Here is a 23,644-nt window from a genome sequence, read left to right on the forward strand (position 1 = left end):
AGAGCCAAAATGGGGACTGGAAGAAGAGAGAGTGGGAGAGGGGAGAAATTACCGGAAGTTAGAGAAATAACTTTGTCCTCCGTGTTCATTTGGCCATCTTGGAAGAAATAAGCCAGTCCGGAGTCGGCCGGCTTCTTTCTGCCGAGTTTGCCAACTTTTCCGAGGCTGGCCGTGCGGAGGTGCCTCCAGGCGAGAGCCAGGTTTCCTGCTCAGTAGCATTTCCAGGAATGGATGCGTCAGCCATTGGATTCGCTCCACGCCCTACCAGTGCTCGAGGTCCGCGCCCACGGTTGTGAAATTGAATCCAGCCGCATCATATCGCAGTACTGGTCCGTTCCGGCACGACAGCTGCAGAGAGAATGGCTGGGATAATAGCACTCCTCCACTGCTGCTGAGGCTCTTTCCAAGACTCCTCACCCCGTCCCAGAACTTTGACCTCGGCACATCTGCGCAGTGGAACAGCTGGAGGAGCCGCTGCATCACCCACCCAGTGGCCCAAGTTCAACCCCGAGCTCCGGGGGGGCGGTCCGCGTAGTTTCACCACTTCTCCTTTCCTCCCTGTCAGTGCCCGCCCGCAGGAAAATGAATCTCAAGGTAACATATATTTTTGCGCTTTGAGCATCCCACAACAATGCAGGCTGGTGTTGACTGGCCACTATAAATTGTTCCCTGGTGGGGAGGGGGTGTTGACTGTGGGACGAATAAGACGTGGGGTAGAGTGTATGGAGATCGTCCGCGAGCCAAAGAAAGGGCTGAATGGTTCTAAGGAAACATGAGGTAAGAGGCAATAGTCTGCCCGAAGTTCAAAGGTCAAAGTTCCCATCTATTATCTAAGTACAAATATGTCCACAGGGGGAATAAAGAGTAACACTGCTGAGGAGATTGGGGTGTGTGGTCGGAGTATTACCAGGCACATCAGCTGCCCCTCCCATGGAGTGAACATACTCCCAGTCACATTAAACCATTAATCATGTTCATTCACTCTGCCGCAGTTACTAAGGCCAACGCCTCACACTGGGATGCAGTTAATGTTTGGGCGCCAGGTTATAAACAAACACAGTGGTCAGGGCAGCGTGCCCCAGCCTCGGGTCACTCCGTGCGCTCCCTGCTTTGTCAGGCCGCCCTGAGATGGTGCTTGGTGAATCATATCCCCCTCCGAGCCGGGGTTTTACGTGGTGGTTGGGAGGCTCACAGCAGGTGTTTACACTCCCTGAGGCCAGCCACTGCTCCTTTAAAGGGACCTCACCCTCGCTCTGCATCACGTTGCAGATTCTCTATTTCCTTTCATTAGCCACCAGACAGCTCAGCGGGCTGATGAAAAGCTCCTTGGGGGTGTGGTTGACACTAGGAGAGGCACGATAGCGTAGTGGTTAATGTAACGCTTTAAAACACCGGCGACCCAGGTTCAATTCCCACCATTGAATCTTTATAGATCCACCCTCCTCTGACTGAAGAAAGTATTCCTCATCTCTGTTTTAAGGGAACTTCCCTTGGATTCTGTTCTCTCTTCTCTGCAGGCCTTTCAGTATCAAATTTCCGCTTTCAATGAGGTCCCCTGTCATCCCTGAATTCCATCGATACAGGCCTAGAGACATCGACACACTTCATACATTAAGCCTTTCTGTCCTGAACCTCCTCTGGACCCTCTCCAAGGCCAGCACATCTTTCCTTAGGTATGGGGCCAAAAATTACTCACAGCATTCCCGATACAGTCTGACCAACACCACATAAATTACATCATTGCTTCTCTCGGCACTGCATATGACTTCCTTTCCACTGACTACCGGAGAGTTAACATTAAGGGAGTCCTGAACTAGGTCTCCCAAGTCCCTCTGCACCTCCGATTCCTGAATTTCCTCCCCATTTAGAAAACAGCCTGTGCCTTTATTCATCCGAATGACGTTCATAACCTCGCACTTCCCTCTGCTGCATTCCATCTGCCACTTCTTTGCCAACTCTTCCATCTCTCCTCCGCAGACACCCTGCCTTTGAAACACTACCTGTATTTCTGGCAGTTGCAGACAATAACAGCAGGTATCCACACATGGTGTAGTGGCTAGTCCAACGTGATTGTAGAGCCAGTGAACCAGGTTCATTTCCTGCCGCTGTCTGTAAGGAGTTTGTACGTTCTCCCCGTGACCGCATGGCTTTCCTCTGGGTGCCCCAGTTTCCCCCACCTGCCAACGATATACGGCTTTGTAGGTTCATTGGTCAAATGGGTGTAATCGAACGGTGTGGACTCACTGGTCAGGTGAGGCCTGTTACTGCGCTGTAAACCTAATCAATGAAATAAAGGATACACAACCAAGCTGACCGATCCACACTGGACTTTGAGTCAAGTGGTACCAGGTTGAAATCCGGACTGCTCCTTGCACGCTTTCCATCCGTCAAGCATCCAACTTGGCTTCAAAAAAAAAGACAGACAGCAACGTTAAAGAAACGGCTAGGTTGCCGCCCGGTGTGACACGAGGCGCGGAGAGGAACGGCAATACACGACCAAGAGAACTGTTGGCTGTAAATCACAACGCTGCAGATGCTGGAAATCTGAAACAAAAACAGAAAAAAGACTTTAAGTCTTCAATTTTGTTTCTGATTCCATAGATGCTCCACGACACACTGACTGCTCGTCTTTCCTGATCAGAAAATAAACATACTTTAACTTATAGTAATTGTTTATGTATTGCAGTGTACTGCTGCCACAAAGCAACACATTTCGCAGCATATGTCAGTGAGAACACCCTTAACACCCAGAAGACCAAGGAGATCGTTGTGGACTTCAGGCTCGCTAGGGCCACACTCACGTCCCCATCTACATCAATGGAGCTGTAGTGGAGCATGTCTCAAGCTTCAAATTCCTTGGTGACCACATTTCCAAGGATCTCACCTGGTTCCTGATCTCCTCCACCCTGATCAAAAAGGTGCAACAGTGCCTTTATTTCCTGCAGAGCATCAAGAAAGCTCACCTCTAGCCCAGGATACTGACGGACTTTTACCGCTGTACCGTTGAGAGCATACTCACCAACTGCATCTCAGTGTGGGATGGCAATTGTCCCATATCAGACCGCAAAGCACTCCAGCAGGTGGTGAAAACTGCCCAGCGGATTATCGGCACCCAATTGCCCACCATTGAGAACATCTACCATAAACGCTGCCTGGGCGGGGTGAAAAGCATTATCAAGGATGCATCTCACCCTAACCATGGACTTTTTACTCTCCTCCCATCCGGTAGGTGCTACAGGAGCCTCTGCTCCCACACCAGCAGGCACAGGAAGAGCTTCTTCCCTGAGGCTGTGACCCTGCTGAACCTCACATCACAGCGCTAAGCAGTATTTAACCCATATTGTACTGTCTCAGTACTTTTATATTTGTGTGCTGTAGCACTTACTTTTTATTCACAGTTATTTTGTAAATAACACTATTCTTTGCATTTCTGGTCAGATGCTAACTGCATTTCATTGGCTTTGTATCTGTACTCGGCACAATGACAGTAAAGTTGAATCTAATCCAATCTAATCTAATAAATCTGATTCTGTTTTGCCCTATCCCGACCTCCACTCTCACACTCATCCCACTCCCAAGTTCACTTGGTATGGGTATGTGACTCCCATCATCCAGGCCACCCAAGCTAGGAGTCAGCTACAACAGGCTCACCCCAAGATGACCTGACACAGCAGGTAAGACTGGGCCAGAACCCCTCCCCTGTCACCATCTGTGAACTTTATAAAAGGCTTTTTAAAAAAGCAGAGATATTTAAAATGATTAAAATAGCTTTGAGCAATTAAAATGTAAAAGGTAGTAGTTTAAATAAAATTAAGCACTGTTTAAGGTACATTAATAAAGTCATTAGAATGAACTCTTCTCAGGCTTCCAGCTGGGTACAGGTATCAATTATAACTGACGTTTCGATGACAAACAGGGACGATGCCTGGACTAGACATGCCCAGGCATCATCCCTGATGAAGATGGCAGAGTTCTGAGGTTGTGCCTGCTGGTCTTAGACTCCCCCATTCTAAGCAACATCCTCTCCACATCCACTCTATCTAGGCATTTCAGCATACGATGGGTTTCAAAGAAATTCCTCCCTCTCATTCTACTAAATTCTAATGAGTATGTAAAAAATCTTTACATTATGTCTCTGACTAAATGTGCAATGTGCAATCATACTAATTTATTACAAATAGAACAGTCAATGTAACATAGAAATACACTCAGATCAGTGTGAGTTCATCAGTCTGATGGCCTGGTGGAAGAAGCTGTCCTGGAGCCTGTTGGTCCTGGCTTTTATGCTGCGGTACCGCTTCCCGAATGGTAGCAGCTGGAATAGATTGTGTTTGGGGTGACTCAGGTCCCCAACGATCCTTTGGGTCTTTTTTCGCACCTGTCCTTGTAAATGTCCTGAATCAGGGGAAGTTCACAACTACAGATGCGCTGGGCTGTCCACACGAACTCTCTTCAGAGTCCTGCGATTGAGGGAGGTACAGTTCCCATACCAGGCAGTGATGTAGCCAGTCAGGATGCTCTCAATTGTGCCCCTGTAGGAAGTTCTTAGGATTTGGGGTCCCATACCAAACTTCCTCAACTGTCTGAGGTTAAAGAGGCGCTGTTGTGCCCTTTTCACCACACAGCTGGTGTTTACAGACCACATAAGGTCCTCAGTGATGTGGATGCCAAGGAACTTAAAGCTGTTTACCTTCTCAACCCCAGATCCATTGATGTCAATAGGGGTTAGACTATCTCCGTTCCTCCTGTAATCCACAATCAGCTCCTTTGTTTTTACAACATTGAGGGAGAGGTTGTTTCCTTGACACCACTGTGTCAGAGCGATGACTTCCCTGCAGGCCACCTATTTATTGTTTGAGATTAGGCCAATCAATGTAGTGTCGTCGGCAAATTTAATCGCCCTGCGCCATGCAGCAGTGAGGGTAAGAGGAGGTTGATCTGGTGGATGAGGAACTGGTGCAGGGCTTCTGGATCATTGAGATCTCTTCTGGTGAAGAAATGACATGTACCAAAGGGACAGGTTACACCTGAACCTGACGGAGACCAACGTCCTCTTGGACAGGTTTGCTAGAACTGTTGGGGAGGGTTTAAACTAATTTGGCAGGGGGGTGGGAACCAGAGTGATGGGGCAGTTGGTTAACAAGTAGATTCAAGTGTAGGGAGACTGTCAGGGAGGACAGGCAGATGATAGGACAAAATTGCAGTCAGTGGAATGAGTCGAAGTTAACATGGGGACAAAATCGAAAAGGGTGATGAATAGAGGACCGAATGTGTTATATTTGAATGCCCACAGTGTACGAAATAAAGTAGATGATCTCGTAGAGATCGGCATGTATGACATTGTGGGTGGCTGAAAGAGGATCATAGTTGGAGCTTAATATCCAAGGATACACATTGTATTGAAAGGATAGGCAGAAGGGGAGATGTGTCCTCAAAATCCTTAGATAAAGGAGATGTAGGATTGGAACATGTAGAATTGTTGTGGGTTGAGTTAAGGCACTGCAAGGGTAAAAAGATGCTGATGTGCATTATATACAGTCTTCTGAACATAGCCAGGGAGCAATGGGAGATAGGAAATGTATGCCATGTTACAATAGTCATGGGGGATTTCAAAGTGCAAATAGATTGAGAAAATTAGGTTAATGCTGATTTTAGATCTCAAGAGAGAGAATTTGTAGAGTACCCACGAGATAGCTTTTTAGAACAATTTATAGTTGGGCCCACTAGGGGAAAGGTTATTCCATATTGGGTGTTGTGTAATAAACCAGATTTGATTAGGGACTTTTGGAAGGAATCCTTAGGAGACAGTCATCATAATACGATAGAATTCACCCTGCAGTTTGAGAAGGAGTAGCTAAAGTCAGATATATCAGTATTACAGTGGAGCAAAGGGAATTACAGAGGCATGAGAGAGGAGCAGGCCAAAGTTGATTGCAAGGGGACACTAGCAGGGATGATGGCAGTACACCAATGGCTGGATTTTCTGGGAACTACGTGGAAAGTGCGGGATAGGTACATCATAAAGAAGAAGTAGTACTCAAAGGCAGGGTGACACAACTGTAGCTAGTAAGAGAAGTCAAAGCCAACATAAAAGCAGAAGAAAGAGCAAAAATTAGTGGGAAATTAGAGAATTGAGAAGCTTTTGAAAACCAACAGAAGGCTACTAAAATGCCAAGGAATAAGAAATATAAAGGTAAGCTAGCAATAATATCAAAGAGTTTTTTCAGAGATATAAAGAGTAAAAGATAGGAGAGAATAGGTATTGGACTGCTGGAAAATTATGCTGGAGAGGTAATAATGGGGGACAAGGAAATGGCAGGTGAACTGAATAAGTATTTTGCATCAGTCTTCACTGTGGAAGACACTAGCAGTATGCTGGAAGTTTGAGAGTGTTAGGAGCCAGAAGCGAGTGCGGCTGCTATAACTCGGGAGAAGGTGCTCGGGAAGCTGAAAGGTCTGAAGATAGATAAGTCACCTGGACCAGATGGACTACACCTGATGATTCTGAAAGAGGTAAAGAAGAGATTGTGGAGGCATTAGTAATGATCTTTCAAGAATAGGCTGTAGTTAGCATGGTCCCTCAAGGGAAAATCTTGCCTGACAAATCAACTGGAATTATTTGAGCAAAAAAACAAGCAGGGTAGACTAATGAGAATTGGTGGATATCGTGTACTTGGATTTTCAGAAGGCCTTTGACAAGAAGTGGTGATGGAATACTGTGTTGGGAAACGTATGGTCATGCACTTTGGTAGAAAGAATAAAAGTGAAGACTATTTTCTACACGGGGTGAGAATTCAAAAATCCACGGGGCAGAGGGACTTGGGAGACCTCACACAGGATCCCCTAAAGTTTAACTTTCAGGTTGAGTTGGTGGTAAGGAAGGTAAATGCAATGTTAGCATTTATTTTGAGTATAAAAACAAGGATGTAAAGCCCTGTAAAGCACTAGCAAGGCCTCACCTGGAGTATTGTCAGCAGTTTTTAGTCCCTTATCTAAAAAACGATGTGCTGACATTGGAGAGGGCTCAAGGGAGGCTCATGAAAATCATTCTGGATTTGAAAGGCTTACCGGAGGAGCATCTGAAGGCTCTGGAACTGTACTTGTTAGAATTTAGTAGAATGGGGGGGAATCTCTTTGAAACCTATCGAATGTTGAAATGTCTAAATAGAGTGGATGTGGAGAGGATGTTTGTCTAGGACCAGAGGGCACAACCTCAGAACAGAGCGATGTCCATTTGGAATGGAAATGAGGAATTTCTTTAGCCTGAGGGTGGAGGTTCTGTGGAATTCTGTGCCACAGGCCGCCATTGAGGCCAGGTCATTGAGTGTATTCAAGGCAGAGGTTAATAGAGTCTTGATAAGTCAGGGTGAGCAAGGTTACTGGGAGAAGGCAGGAGAATGGGGTTGAGAGGAATTGGATCAGCCATGATGAAATCATGTAGAAGACTTGATGGGCCAAATGGCCTAATTCTGCTCCAGTGTCGATGTCTTATGATATAACATCATGAATGCAATGGAGAGAATGGAAAAAAAGCTTGAGCGGATGATACAAAAAATCCATTCTTGTCCCTCTTTTCTCTTCAAAATGAAAACCAAGAATTAATTTTGTACAGGATTTTTAAATGTTAAATAGTTTTATTTTACAGCTGCATTTTCACTTCTCTTATGAACCATAAATGTACACAAATCGCTAAGAAATGAAAGAGGGAGCACAGGGAATCTTTGTAATGCAGGCAGTGGTGAGAATGTCAAACTCACTGTCACAGGAGCTAACCACAGTGAGTACAAGTGCAGTTAAGGTATATTTAAATAGGCACAGATCAGTATTGGAATTGATTTATTATTGTCACGTGTACTGAGATACAGTGAGAAGCTTGTCTTGCCCATTGTGTATACAGATCAGTACACACAGTGCATTGAGGTAAAACAAGGTTAAAAAGAAATAGCGGAATGCAGAATAAAGCACAACAGCTGCTGAGACAGTGGAGTGCAGGTACAAATAAGGTACAGGATCAGAACAGGTATATTGTGAGGTAAAGCGTCCCTGGGCGTCCATACCTCCTAGGATCTATCCTGCACCCAACGTATCGATGCAGTGCGACAGCAGCTGTGTTTCATTAGGAATTTGAGGAAATTTGGTTTATCACCTAAAATACTCACAGATTTCTACAGATGTACTGTGGAGAGCATTCTAACTGGTTGCATCACTGTCTGGTATCGGGAGGGGGGGTGTGGTGGGGGCTACTGCACAGGATCGAAATACGCTGCGGAGAATGGTAAACTTCGTTGGCTCCTTCATGGGCACTAGCCTCCGTAGTATCCAGGACATCTTCAAGGAGCGATCCCTCAAAATGGCGGTGTCCATCATTAAGGACCCCCATCGCTCAGGTCGTGCCGTGTTCTCATTGCTACCTTCAGGTAGGAGATACAGAAGCCTGAAGGCGCACACTCAGTGATTCAGGAACAGCTTCTCCCCTCTGCCCTCAGATTTCTGAATGGACATTGAACCCATGAACACTACCTCACTACTTTTTAATTTTGATTTTTTTCACTACTAATTTAACTATTTATTTATTTATTTATTTATATACTTACTGTAATTCACTATTACGTATTGCATTGTATTGCTGAGACGAAGACAGCAAATTTCACACAGCAAAGCTGCATACATCAGGATGCTCTTTATCCATTTCAGCTCAGCACTCAAAACTAATCAGTAAACTCCAAGAACCGAGCTTCAATACCCCCTTGTGCAATTGGATCCTGATTTCCTCACTTGTAGACCCCAGTCAGTTTGGATTGGCAAGAACGTCTCCCCCACAATCTCCATCAGCACAGGTGTACCACGGTGCTCTGTGCTTAACCCCCGTTACACTTACAACCATGCAGCTAAGCGCATCTTCTACACCGTATTCAAGTTCACTGACGACACCACTGTCGGGGGCTGTGGTGATGGATCAGCATACAGGAGGAAGATTGAAAATCTAGTTGAGTGGTGTCATAACAACAAGCTCTCATTCAATGTCAGCAAGACCAAGGAATTGATTGTAGACCAGGGGAAGGAAACCAGAGATCCATGAGCCAGTCCTCGTTGAAAGATCAGAGGTGGAGAGGGTCAGTAACTTTAAATTCCTGGGTGTCACTATCTCAGAGGACCTGTCATATAAATGTAACTGCAAAGAAAGCACGACAGCACCTCTACTTCCTTAGGAGTCTGCAGAGATTCGGCATGACATCAAAAACTTCGATAGACTGCTATAGACGTGTAGTGGAGGGTTTATTGACTGGCTGCATCATGGAAACACTAATGCCTTTAAACAGAAGGTCCTACAAAAGGTAGTAGGATTCAGCCCAGTACATCATGGGTAAAGCCCTCCCAACCATTGAGTACATCTACATGAAACATTGCCGTAGAAAAGAAGCATCCGTCATCAGAGATCCCCACCGCCCAGGCCGTGCTCTTTTCCTGCTGCCACCATCCAGCAGAAGGTACAAGAGCCTCAGGACTCGCACCACCAGGTTCAAGAACAGCTTCTACCTCTCAACCATCAGGCTCTTGAGTAGAAAGGGATAATGACACTCATCCATTGAGATGTTCCTACAACCAATGATCTCACTTTAAGCACTCCTTATCTTTCTATTTTATGGTCTTGCTATTTATTTGTATTTGCATTTGCACTGTTTGTTGTCTTCTGTGCTCTACCTGATCTTTCACTGATCCTGTTATAGTTACTATTCTATAGGATATGTCGGCAGGAAAAAGAATCTCAGGGCTGTATGTGGTGACATATATGTACTCTGATAATAACATTTACTGTGAACTTTGACATATGCCAATGATAGTAAACCTGATTCTGATTGATTATACTATGGGGCAATTTAATAGTCTGATTTCAGCAGGGGAGAAGCTGCCCTTGAGCCTGGTGTTAAGTGTTCCCGGGCTTCTGCCCAATGGAAGAGGAAGAAGGGAGAATGTCCGGGGCAGGAGGGCGCTGGATGATGCCGGCTGCTTTACTGAGGCAGTGGGAAGTGTAGAGGTAGTCCATGGTGAAGAGGCTGCTTTCTGTGATGTGCTGAGCTGTGTCCACAACTTGCTGCAGTCTCTTGTAGTCATGTGCAGAGCCATCGGGTGGGGTCTTTGACCATGTCAGCTACTCGGGCAGCAAGAAGTATAGAGAGAGGAATAAGCAGATTAACACCACTAGTGTTAGTAAAGGCAGGATGGCAGGGCAGAACGGACTGGCTCCATGCACAATATTTAATACATAAAATTTCCTTTAAAAAAAAACACTTCTGTGTTAGAATGCTTTAAATTTGATTTCTTTCTCACAATCCAGATGGTTCTATGAAATTTGCACTGTTACCCTGCGTAAGATTGAAAGGATGGTTTCCTGTTATTGGATGATGGGCAGACTTCACAGCCACAGTTTAAAATGTTTAGCTTGATACCATCGCAATGCTGGCAATTTGTACCGGCTGCTCAGAGTGTGGAAATGCTGATGGGTTTCCTGTAGGCTGCTGGGGGAGACCTAGCCGGTCAACCAGCATTTTCCTAAATACATTTTCACCGTGGCCACACTCTGCCTCTGAGTGAAGAGGACAGACGGAGCTCATTAGCAGAGCAGGAGGACATTTCAGTCCTGATAAAGCTCTGTCGCTTGAAATAAATAAGGGGCAGGTAAGTATACCTAACTTAGTTACACAAGTTCAAAGTACATTTATTACCAAAGTATGTATACTATAAACAAGCTTGAGATTCATCTCTTTATAGGCAGCCTCTAAACAAAAGAAACCCAATAGAAACCATTAAAAAGATTGTCAAACACCCAATGTGCAAAAAAAATAATTGTGCAAATAAAAATCAGCAAATAACATTGAGAACTGAAGTTCACGAAAGTGCATCCACAGACACGAAGCTGGTCATCACTACAGCCGATCCAGGAGCCCGTTAGCTGCAGGCCACGGCCTCAGTTCAGAGCAGAGACGAGTAAACCTCGCTGAGCAGCGAGCTGAACACCGGCCTGACCCTCGCCTCTGGCCCTGACACCCTGACCTTTTCAATCTGGCCCGGTGCTTAAATCAGTCTAACCTTGGGCCATTCCTCGTTCTCAGACCCAGGCCTTGTCGCTTCGATATGCTCTCGAGCCCACTGCCTCAATTCAACCCATATCCAACCTTTCCAATTCAGCCGGGCACTTAAAATGATTAAAGCTTGAGCCTTTCCTCGTTCTTGGGCCCTGGCCCGGGCTCCACTGACCTGCCTCAGTTCTGTCGCATCGAATTGCCTCCAAGTCCACTCCAGTAATGGCTAAGCATGGGCCCATTCCCCATTCTCGAGCCTGGTAATTGGGTTACTTCACTCAAGGCAAATTTAGAAGCACCATGACCGTGCTGGCAATCAAAGAAACCACAGACTGGTGATACTGTAAAATCAGAACACAGCAAGGAGGTGAAAAGTCATTAAAAGCACTCTAGATGCTGGAAATTAAATGAGAGAACGTTAGAAATCTCAACAAGCCAGGCTGCATCTGTGGGAAGAGAAACAGAACTCAGGTTTGGGGAAGGAGACAAAAGAAGCTGCAGGGGAAGTGGAGGAGGGGACGTTCCTGATAAAGTAAAACCAAAGTAACCATGGAGATAAGATGCCAATAAGGCCATCTGGTCAATGGGGTATGAAAGGAGAGTGGAGTCGAGAGAGATAATAAATCAGTCATGATGAGCTGAATGGTCTAATTCTATAGTCCGAGATCTGTAGTCTTATAGAGCATATAGTCCTAGGTCTATAGTTTTATAGAGCATAGAACATAGAACAGTAGGTCATAGGAACAGGCCCTTCAGCCCACAAAGTTATGCCAAACCAATTAAATTAGTAATCAAATAGCCAACTAAACTAATCCCTTCTACCTACATAATGTCCATATCCTTCCATTTTCCTCACATTCATGGGCCCATCTAAATATCTCTTAAAAGCCCCTAATATATCTGCCTCTACCACACACCAGGCAGTGCATTCCAGATACCCACCACACTGTGTAAAAAAACTTGCCCCTCACATCTCCTTTGAAATTACCCCATCTCACCTTAAATGCATGCCCTCTGGTATTAGAAACTTCAAATCTAGGAAACAGATACTGCCTCTCATAATCTTATAAACACCTATCAGATCTCCCCTCAGTTTCTGCCGCTTCAGTGAAGACAACCCAAGTTTGTCCAACCTCTAGTTTTGCCCCTGCCCTCTAATCCAGGCAGCATCCTGGTAAAACTTCCATACCCTCTCCAAACCCTCGATGTATGGCCAATGAGTGAATGGGAACAGTTAGCCAGTGAGAACGTGGTTGAAAGAGCACTGACAGGGAAAGCAGGAGCATGAAATGCAGATCAGGCAAATATGTTTGACGTGAAGAAGGAAATAAAGTTAACCAAGGTTGTAGAATTCATTATTGTGCATTCCTCTGTTCCTGCTGTCCTTCAGATGGTAAAAGTTTGTGAAGTGTAACCAAAGGAGTGATTATCTGAGGTAGTTTCCTTCGCACTGGTGAAGACTCCGTTTTGTGCCTACAGAACGTGACCTAATGGGGGTTCTGGTACTGAACCACGCTTGCTGACAGATAATAAAGTCACTCACCAAGAGGACATTCCATGGCCTGGCCACGCTCACTGCTTCGCCCAAGTAAAATTCAGCATGGAGGAGCGTTCGGAATCGCAAGCAGACTTATTTTTTACTGTCTTATGTCATGAAATTGGTTGTTTTGTGGCAGCAGTACAGCACAAGACATGAAAGACGACCATACGTCACAAGGAAAATCAAGAGTGAAAGAGGGATAGTGAGGTAGTATTCATGGACCATCCAGAAATCTGAAGGCTGAGGGGAAGGTGCTGATTCTAAACCATTGAGCCTCCTGTACCTCCTCCCTGATGGTAGTAATGAGGGCTTGTCCTGGATAGTGAGGATCCTGTCTTCTTGAAGATGTCCTCAATGGTGGGGAAACTCATGCCCATGATGGAGTTGACAGAGTCTACAGCCTGGAGCCCCCATACCAGGCTGTGATGCATCCAGTCAGAATGCTCTCCACTTCCGTGGGGTCTGCGGTGACATTCCACATCTCCCAAACTCCGAATGAAGTACAGCCACTGGCATACCCTCTTCGTGATTGCATCGATACGTTGGGCCCAGAATTGATCCTCAGATATGTCGATGCCCAGGAACTTGAAGCTGCTCACCCTTTCCAAAGCCGATCCCTCAATGAGAACTGGCTGACCACTGAGAGAGAATTGTCATTGCTAATCGGGAGGTATTCTCCTCCACATTTGGCCAGGAGCAATGAGATTGCTGCATGATCTTGAATCAATGTTGAGGACTCCAATGGCCCCTCCCCTCCACTGCATTGTCCCCTCTGATGAATCTGTCCAACCAATAGGACAGGCTCTACATAGAGAATGGAATTTTGGCATTTGGCCTGTGTAGGAAAGATGTGATTCTGATTAGGCTGGGCAGACGTGGGTTTTGAATTAATCTGTGGGACAGCTGTTCCCGTTGAGAGTCCTATCCCCAGAAGCTGTGCAGAAGTTTGCCACTACTGAGTTAGTGCAGGGCAGAGCAAGCTCTCTGGAAATTTATGAATGAGGTCATTGAGTTTTCCAAGATTAAATCACAGGGAAAACCAAAGGTATGCAAAAGAAATCAGAATTTAGCTTCATTAATCAAATGGCTGCTGGGATGTGGCTGGTTCCGAACGGGACAGAGGAAGGGGAATTGTTTCTATTAGTGGTTGACTCAAAGACTTGGAGATACAAAAGTTCAAAAAAAGTTCAACATAAATTATTGGCAAAGTGTGTACTGTCAAAGTATGTATTACCATATCCTACCCTGAGACTAATTCTCCTGCAGGCATTCACAGAACAAAAAAAATACAATACAATCGATGGAAAAATACACACAAAGACTGACGAACTGATGTGTAAAAGACAAACCATGCAAATACAAGAAATCAAATAATAAATTTTTTAAATTAAATAGAGTATAAGTTTCTGTCATCGTCAGACACAACAGACAAACAACACATAGCTGTAGAGTGCTTGACAGTGAGTCCATTGGGTGTGGAGACAGTTGAGTATTAAGGTGAGAGAAGTCATCCATGCTATCAGATACAGATTTAATAAAAGATCATACATGTGCAGGAAATTGCTCATGGTTGTCAGGAGGCCACAGTAGCACAGCAGGGTGATTCAGTAGTGTAGCAGCTAGTGTAACCCCTTACAGCACCTCGACTTCTCACCACTGTCTGTGCGGAGTTTGCACGTTCTCCTTGTGACTGTGCTGGTTTCCTCTGGGTGCTCCGGTTTCCTCCCACATTCCAAACACATACAGGTTAGTAAGCTGCGGGCACGCTGGACGCATGGCGACACTTGTGGGCCGACCCCAGCACATACTCGGACTGCGCTGGCCATTGATGTGTGCAACGCATTCCGCTGCGTGCTGCGGTGTACCTGTGATAAATAAAACTACTATTCAGTTAGCTGCCCGTAAGGAGGGGGAAAGCAGAATTGATCAGCACCTTCAAAGGGGAATTGGGTGGCCACTTGAGAAAGGATCGTTTGCAGGGCTTCAGGGACAGAGGTGCTCTACCAGTGTAGTCACAGTTCTTTCCCGAGACCACACTTTGGTAAGTCAGATCATTAGGCTATACTCCTACTCCAAGGGATATGGGGAGAAGGCAGAAACGGGGTACTAATTGTGGATGATCAGCCATGATCACATTGAATGGTGGTGCTGGCTCGACGGGCTGAATGGCCTATTGTCTATCATCTACTACCTGCATACAGACAGAGCCTAAAGAGCAAGGCTCCAGAGATTGCAGGAGGCTGAGGAATGGTTACAGGATTGCCCTGAGTCAATGGTTTGGGCCGTGTTCAACAACTCATATGAAGACCTGTACGGCCACTACAGGGTCATTACAGACTTTATTAAAACAGCTGTGGATGAGTGTGTGCTCACGAAATCATTCAGGGTTTTTCCACAGTTTACAGTTACCGTTCTATAGATTTGCTAAGAATGCCCGCAGAAAAAGAATCTCAGGGTTGCACGTGGTTACACGTATGTAATCCGATAATAAATTTTACTTCGAACTTTGAACAGTTGACTAAATAGGATCCTTCCAGGCTATAGAAATATAAATTTCTATGAATAGTCACCAACCATGCCTGTTCGATGCGTGCCCCACTGTAACATCAGATTCTCAGTATTTCAAAAAGGACATTTAGTTGATAAAAGTCATCTTTAAATTGACAGTGCCTTTTTGCAGCTTCTGAAACATCTCAACGCACTTCAGAAGGACTCGTTTTTTTTAAAGTTCAGTGGCACACTCGTGGGAATACAGACTCACTCACAGAACTGGACATACTATGCGCTGCCAGGAAGAAATTCAGTTCAAAATATTTTGCTTTAAATAGAAGAGCCTTTTTAAAAATGTTCCACGCCATTCTTTTTTATTCATTTCTAAAGATGGTTGGTGGCATTCAAAGAAATAAACCCCACCGTCAAGTGCTTTGTGCAATTCTTGGCCTCCAGGCAACCAAACAGAGCAAAAGCCTTGATGTTGTGACTGCAATCGGCCAGCAGTTACTCAGAACTGCAGCCACCATTTACATCATGAGCTCCTCTATATTTGACAGATGAGCTGCCCGGCTATTTGTAATGGCTCATTGCATGAGATATTTGTGATATAACACTCCCCTGCACCTCGTTTCCCCCCCACTTGCTCTCCAAAGGCACTTGCTCACAGGAAGAGCCTTCCGCCAGGTCATTATTCTGAACACCCAGTGGCCTCCTGTACGTTAGCAGTCTTCCGCTGCTGTTGCACATCCACTTCAGAGATGCTCTTTTGCACAGCACTGTTGTAACGTGTGTCTATTTGAGTGTCTGTCGCCTTCCTGTCAGCTTGAACCAGTCCGGCCTCTCATTAACAAGGCACTTTCACCCCCAGAAATGCCACTCACTGGATTTGTTTTTGTTTTTCCACACCATTCTCTGTAAACTCTGGAGACTGTTGTGCATGAAAGCCCCAGGAGATCAGCAGTTTCTGAGATACTCATACACCTTGTCTGCCGCCTTAAGGCTGATTTATACTTCTGCGTCAAATGGACGCCGTAGTCGCGTAACCTATGCTGTACCCTATGCCATAGCCTGACGCGCACCTCTCCAAAAACGTAACTGTGCGTCGTGGCGACGCAGACCGCAACAACTGTGATTGCTCCACTTGGTAGCATCACATTTCCTCCTGTCTATAGGCATACTGTGCGTACACTGATGCGAAATAAATGGTCGGAGACGATAAACCAAATCGCCAAATCTATCTGCCGACAGTCGAAAATGTTTGAAATGCATTTCCTCGTCCATGTCTCTCAGTGGCTGGACAAGCACTGAAAATTCACCCTCCTTCTGCCTCAGTCCGTTCAATGGTCGTACACACCATCTCCTCCGACGTCTTCTCTCTTTTCTGCATTGAAGTAATTTCAATAAAAGTAACCCTTGTTCAACAATTAGTAGCTCCAACTCCAACATGAAAAGAAGATGCTGTCCAAGTTGCATGCCATTTTGAACAATGACTCCCATCCACTCCATAATGTCCATAATCCACTCCAGGTTAGGCACAGGAGTACATTCAGCCAGAGACTCATTCCACCAAGATGTAACACTGAGCATCATAGGAAGTCATTCCTACCTGTGGCCATCAAACTTTACAACTCCTCCCTTGGAGTGTCAAACACCCTGAGCCAATAGGCTGGTCCTGGACTTATTTCCACTGGGCATGATTAACTTATTATTATTTAATTATTCATGGTTTTATATTGCTATATTTCTTCACTATTCTTGGTTGGTGCGGCTGTAACGAAACCCAATTTCCCTCGGGATCAATAAATTATGTCTGTCTGTCTGTTCAACATTTATTAGCTCCAATTCCAACATGATGTGCTCAGTCGCCATTGTTTGAAGTTCACGAAGAAACTCTACACAGTGGCATAGAAACCCCACCGCCAACTAGCGTTTTGGCGGTGAATCGCGGAGTGACCCAGACACACCAACGCACAGGTATAAACGCTCACAGGCCACTTACGAAGGCTGCGGTGTAGGCTATTACGCAGAGGTATAAATCAGCCTTTAGATTCCATTTCTTCCCACATTCTGATGTTTGGCCCGAACAACAACTGAGTCTCTTGACCAGGTCTGCGTGCTTCTATATATTGTTGCCACGCGACTGGCTGATTAGATGTTTGCATTAACCAGCAGGTGTACAGGTGTACCTAATAAAGTGGCCACCACATGTTGACTTGAGCATTAATGGGGGTGCATCGGGGTCATTATCAAGGCCAGGATTTGAGCATTTGAAGCAGATTTCATTCTCAAGAGCACCGCATCAACCTGTTGGGTTCGATGCACAAATCCCTGTTGTACTGTTTGGAGACGCTCAAAAGAATTTTCTCAACCATTACCACCAGCAACACCTATCAGCTTGCCATTAATCACAATGCTTTAACCCTGGCTATACTTTGAAAAATACCCAACTTTTGTGAAATATTCATGTGTCAAAGATGCTATATAAATGCAAAAGATCTTCGTTCTTTCTTGCACCAGTATGCACTTACCAGCAATATACCCTCAAGATTAAAAGAGTTAAGGTAAGTTTTATTTGTCACATGTATATCGTACCATTGAATCGTGCACTAAATGCATTGTTTGCATCAATGAGCAGGACAGTCGGAGGATATGACTGTATCGTATGGTGTGGACAATCATGTTCTATGACCATGATTGTTCTTGGCAGATTCTACAGAGGAGGTTTGTCATTTCCTTCTTCTGGCCAGTGTCTTTTTAAGATGGATGACCCCAGCCATTATCAGTACACTTCAGAGATTGTCTGCCTGGCAGCAGTGGTTGAAAATCCAGGATTTGTGATATGCACCGGCTGCTCATACAACTATCCACCACCTGCTCCTGTGGCTTCACGCAACCCTGATCGAGAGGCTACACAGGTGTTACACCTTGCCCAGGGATGACTTGTAGGCTGGCAGAGGGAAGGAGCGCCTTACATCTCGGTTTGGTAGAGATATATCTCCATCCCGCCACCCAGAAACCAGAGCAAACCCTCACGGTCACAGGGAGAATGTACAGACACCTTACAAACGGCAATCAAACCCTGGTTGGTGGCACTGTAAAGCGTTATGCTAACTGCTACACCATTGTGCTACCCCCTAAATCACCACTAACTAAACTGAATATTCCTGGCCTGTTCCAAGAACTCTCATTGGCCATCACAAGTAAATTACAACACATCTAAGATCAAACTGGGGAGCCTGGAAGAGAGTTGCAGAATAGGCACTAAAAGGTTTTTGGGGTAAATATATAAGTCAAAGATTCAAAGTAAATTTATTACCAAAGTATGCAGGCAGTTTACAACCCTGAGATTTGTCTTCTCACAGGCAGCCATGAAACAAAGAAACACTCATGGAAGCCGTTCAAAGAAAATATCAAACAGCCAACATGCAAAAAAGCAAATTGTACAAATGGCAAAAAACGAGTGAATAACACACAGAACAATGAACATCAAACCACAGGGTCCTTGAAACAGTCCAGGACTGTTCAGTTCAGTTTAGCGTTGTATCTTTCAATGACTGCATTGAAATTGCATTAAAATAGCAATAAAAAAGGGAGTTACCAGAAACAAAAAACACATATAACATGAACCGGAGTCCTCTAAAAAGTTGAATTTAGAAGAAATTCTATAATAAAGGGCATTGAAGGAAGATGGCCACTTATCTGTACCCCAAGCTGACAGAAGTTCAGTCAGCTGTCAGGGTGAACATTGCTGATAAGCACAGTCATACATGTGAGAGGGATACAGTATGTGAATTGCCAATTAATATATTCACCAAATAATAGAAAATTGTTGGAGGCAAAAGCCCATTAACTCAAAATTGGTTCTCAGTTTTCATTTTGAAGGGAAAAGAGGGACATCAGTGGATTTTTAGTATCAAGTGCTTTTTTTTGCATTTTCTCCATTGCTTTCATATACTTCCCATGATATGATCATGTCATAGAGTCGTACAGCATGCAAACAGGTCGATGTCAGCCAATTGGTCCATCTAAGCTACTCTAATTTGCCCCCTCACCCCTCTTAGGGGCAGCACAGTAGCATAATGGTTAGCACAGCACTTTACAGGACCAGAGACTCGGTTTCAATTCCCATTCACCACTGCCTGTGAAGAGATTGTTGGGTGGTGCAGCTCGAGGGCTGGAAGGGCCTACTCCATGCTGTGTGACAATAAAACAAAGATGATGGCTCTGCCAACAGGAGATCAACAGGAGCTCAGATGTTAAGGGGGCCAGGGGAGGGTTAGTGTAGGGAAGTAGCAAACAGGCAGTAGATCAACCACAATTAGTCAGCTCCATCATGGGCACGAGGCCCTGTAGTATCCAAGACATCTTCAAGGAGTGGTGCCTTCGAAAGGCGGCGTCCATCATTAAGGATCCCCAGTGCCCAGGACGTGCCCTCTTCACATTGTTACCATCAGGTAGGAGGTACAGAAGCCTGAAGGCACACACTCAGCAATTCAGGAACAGGTTCTTCCCCTCTGCCATCCGATTCCTAAATGGACATTGAACCCATGAACACTACCTCACTACTGTTTTTGCACTACTTATTTTAACTGAACTATTTAATAGACACACATATATACCAACTTAATGTAAGTGTTTTTCTCTGTATTTATTTATCATGCATTTAATTGTAAAGTTAACAAATTTCACGGCATACGTTGGTGATATTAAATCCGACTCTTGACAATCTGTGACTGAGAAGTTAAAAAGCCCACTGTTGTTTCTCTTACATGCTTAATAATTCTTTATGGTGTAGAGCTAAAAAAAGAGACATGCGTTTGTATCTACCCCAAAATGTTAGGCTCTTTCTCCATCCCAAAGGCGTTTAAGTTGGAATATTCTGGAATAGTTTAAAGCCAGCACACATTGCTAATGCCGCTGAATTAATGGGAGAATGGGAAAAGAGAATGCCAAACTGCTATAGTAGGGGGACAATTTATGGAATACTTACCCTGAGGCTCACGCTATTGTCTATTTAAAAGGGTTGAGGCTGATCATCACCAATAGCCTGTCCAAGTCTAACCACACCAATGTCATGGCCAAAAAAGCTCACCAACACCTCAACTTCTTCAGAAGTCGAAAGAAATCAGGCACGTCCCCAGTAACACTTACCAATTTTTATCAATGCTGCCACAAAAAGAGTTCTATCTGGAAGTATTCAGATTTAGTAGGGCGGCAGGGTGGTGATACGTCACTACCAAAGCAGGTGTAAGGGGCTCCTTCCCTCTGCTATCCAACAGGTCACCCTTGGGCAAGGGGTAGCACCTGCTTAGCCCCCCAGTCAGCGTCATGTGAAACCAAGGGAGCTTCATAGTGGATGGTTGTTTGAGCAGCTGGTGCATATCACAAGTCCTGGTTAATGAACTTCTGATGCCAGGTAGACAATCTCTGAAGAGTATTGATAATGGCTGGGATCACACATCTTGTAAAGACACTGCCCGGAAGGCGGCCACTTCTGTAGAAGTATCATAGTCATGGAAAGACCATGATCGCCCCCCCTCCTTCATCATATGACACGGCACATACCGAATGAACAATGGGCTTAGCATTGCACGTGTCATTTTAACCCTACATTATCTGCAAGAAACTGCAAAGAGTTGCGGACACAGCTCAGCACATCATGGAAATCAGCCACCTCTCTATGAACTCTGTCCATACTCCTCGCTGCCTCAGTGAAGCAGCCAGCATAGTCGAAGACTCCACCCGCCCCAAACTTCCTCTCTTCTCCCACTGGGGAGCAGATCCAAAAGTTGAAAACACGTACCACCACCAGGCTCAAGGACATCTTCTATGCTGCTATCAGATTTGATTGGACCTCTTGTACGATAAGACGGATTCTTGACCTCACAATCTACCTCATTATGATCTTGCACTTTAACAGTGCACACTGTTAGGACAGATCACTGTGCATTGAGGTAGAACAAGGTAAAGTAATAAGAATTATGGAATAAAGTGTAAAAGTGCAGGTAAACAATAAAGTGAAAGATCATAATGAGGTAGATTGTGAGGTCAAGAATCCGTCTTATCACATTGTATACACAGCATCTCGCTCAGTACATGGAACAATAAGCCAATACCAACAGCATAGCACAGAGCCAAGCAAGGAAAACTCACCTGTGAAACACGATTAGCGTTTTGACAAAAAAAAAAGCAAAAGCCCACTGGGAAAAAGGTGCCACCATCAAACGCTGCACCAACAATAACTGACAACCATTCCGAACCTATGTTCTGCTTTCAGAATGACAAAAAAAATCAGGAGCTAGCCACTCGGCCCTGACATTCAGCATGATGACAGCTGATTTGCCACAGGGTTCAACTCTTTTTCTGTACCAGTTCCACACAAGTCAAGTAAAAGTCACTTTTATTGTCATTTCGACCATTACTGCTGGTACAGTGCATAGTAAAAATGAGACATTTTTCCAGGACCATGGTGTTACATGACACAGTACAAAAACTACACTGAACTACGTAAAAAACACAGAAAAAAGCTACACTAGACTACAGACCTACCCAGGACTGCATAAAGTGCACAAAACAGTGCAGGCATTACAATAAATAATAAACAAGACAACAGGGCAGTAAGGTGTCAGTCCAGGCTCTGGGTATTGAGGAGTCTGATAGCTTGGGGGAAGAAACTGTTACATAGTCTGGTTGTGAGAGCCTGAATGCTTCGGTGCCTTTTCCCAGACAGCAGGAGGGAGAAAAGTTTGTATGAGGGGTGTGTGGGGTCCTTCATAATGCTGTTTGCTTTGCGGATGCAGCGTGGAGTGTAAACGTCCCTAATGGCGGGAAGAGAGACCCCGATGATCTTCTCAGCTGACCTCACTATCAGCTGCAGGGTCTTGCGATCCGAGATGGTGCAATTTCCGAACCAGGCAGTAATGCAGCTGCTTAGGATGCTCTCAATACAACCCCTGTAGAATGCAATGAGGATGGGGGGTGGGAGATGGACTTTCCTCAGCCTTCGCAGAAAGTAGAGACGCTGCTGGGATTTCTTTGCTATGGAGCTGGTGTTGAGGGACCAGGTGAGATTCTCCGCCAGGTGAACACCAAGAAATTTGGTGCTCTTAACGATCTCTACCAAGGAGCCATCGATGTTCAGCGGGAAGTTGTTGCTCCCTCAACTACCCAAAAATTAATTTCCTCCACTTTAAAAATATCCTGTAATCTAGCAAATGCAACCCTCCTGGGTAGAGAAGCTCAGAGATCCACCAACCATCTGTGGGAAGAAATTCCTACGCTCCTCACCACTGTGCATATCTTCCTCTGGAGACCCCTCACTTAAACTCCTCTCATTCTCTTTGAACCCTTTCTCACCTATCCTACTATTATCTCATATGGTTCAGTGTCAAATTTCATTTCCTAATGTTCTTTTGAAACTCTGGCAGCATCCAAGTGTAGCGATTAGTGTGATGGTTTACAACAATCAGGGTTCGCTTCCCGGCTGCTGTCTGTGAGGAGTTTGAAAATTCTCCCCGCAATTGCATGGGTTTGCTCCGGTTTCCTGCCGCATTGCAAAGACAGACTGTATGAGACATTGTTCGTGAGTCGAGTTGGCGCTCGAGGCATGGCAACACTCGTGGGCTGTCCCTAGCAAGCACGGGGGGGCTGCCCCCTCCCACATTCCAAAGATGTACCGCACGAGACTGGGTTAGTGAGTTGTGGGCATCCTACGTTGGCACTGGAAACATGGCGATACCTGCGGGCAGCCCCCCCCACCCAGCACATCTTTGGGCTGGGTTGATCTTTGACGCAAAACGACACATTTCTCTGTACGCTTCGATGTGTATGACAAATAAAACTCATCTTTAACATGAGAAATTCTGCAGATGCTGGAAATCCAAAGCAACGCACACAAAATGCTGGGGGATCTCAGGAGATCAGGGAACATCTATGGAAATGAATAAACAGTTGACATTTCGGGCCGAGACCCTTCTATCTTTAAACACCAAAGGATATGTAATTGTTTTCTAACTTGCTCAGTATGTAAACGTACTCACATCTGTGAGCTCCCTTATAACGTTGCTAGACATAATGCCAGATACCCTTCTGCATCCATTCACCTCATTTTTTCATTAACCCTTCAGCAAAGAGCCGGCAGAATCATCATCAGAGTTCATGGCAGCTTTTGTTGCCCACTGGTACTAATCCCATTTACCTGCATTAGACCATAAGACCATACGATATAGGAGCAGAAGTAGGCCATTCGGCCCATTGAGTCTGCTCAGCCATTCAATCATGGGCTGACCCAATTCTTCCAGTCATCCCCACTCCCCTGCCTTCTCCCCATACCCTTTGATGCACTGGCCAATCAAGAACCTATTTCTGCCTTAAACACACCCAGTGACTTGGCCTCCACAGCCGCTCCTGGCAACAAATCCCACAGGTTTACCACCCTCTGACTAAAGTAATTTCTCCGCATCTCAGTTCTAAATGGACATCCTTCAATCCTGAAGTCGTGCCCTCTTGTCCTAGAATCCCCTACCATGGG

At 45.2% G+C, this 23,644-nt stretch overlaps 1 long non-coding RNA gene across 1 annotated transcript in view; it reads left to right on the plus strand.

The window, feature by feature from the left end:
* LOC140731654 (uncharacterized) overlaps positions 1-23,644 on the plus strand; it is a 27,683-nt gene continuing 4,039 nt past the window's right edge. Inside the window, exons 1-2 of the long non-coding RNA XR_012099885.1 lie at positions 1-594; positions 3,580-3,674. This is a non-coding gene — a long non-coding RNA (uncharacterized lncRNA). The remainder of the gene's footprint in view (positions 595-3,579; positions 3,675-23,644) is intronic.

The sequence above is a fragment of the Hemitrygon akajei genome, chromosome 8 (genome assembly GCF_048418815.1).
Source record: "Hemitrygon akajei chromosome 8, sHemAka1.3, whole genome shotgun sequence".
Classification (NCBI taxonomy): Eukaryota; Metazoa; Chordata; class Chondrichthyes; order Myliobatiformes; family Dasyatidae; genus Hemitrygon; species Hemitrygon akajei.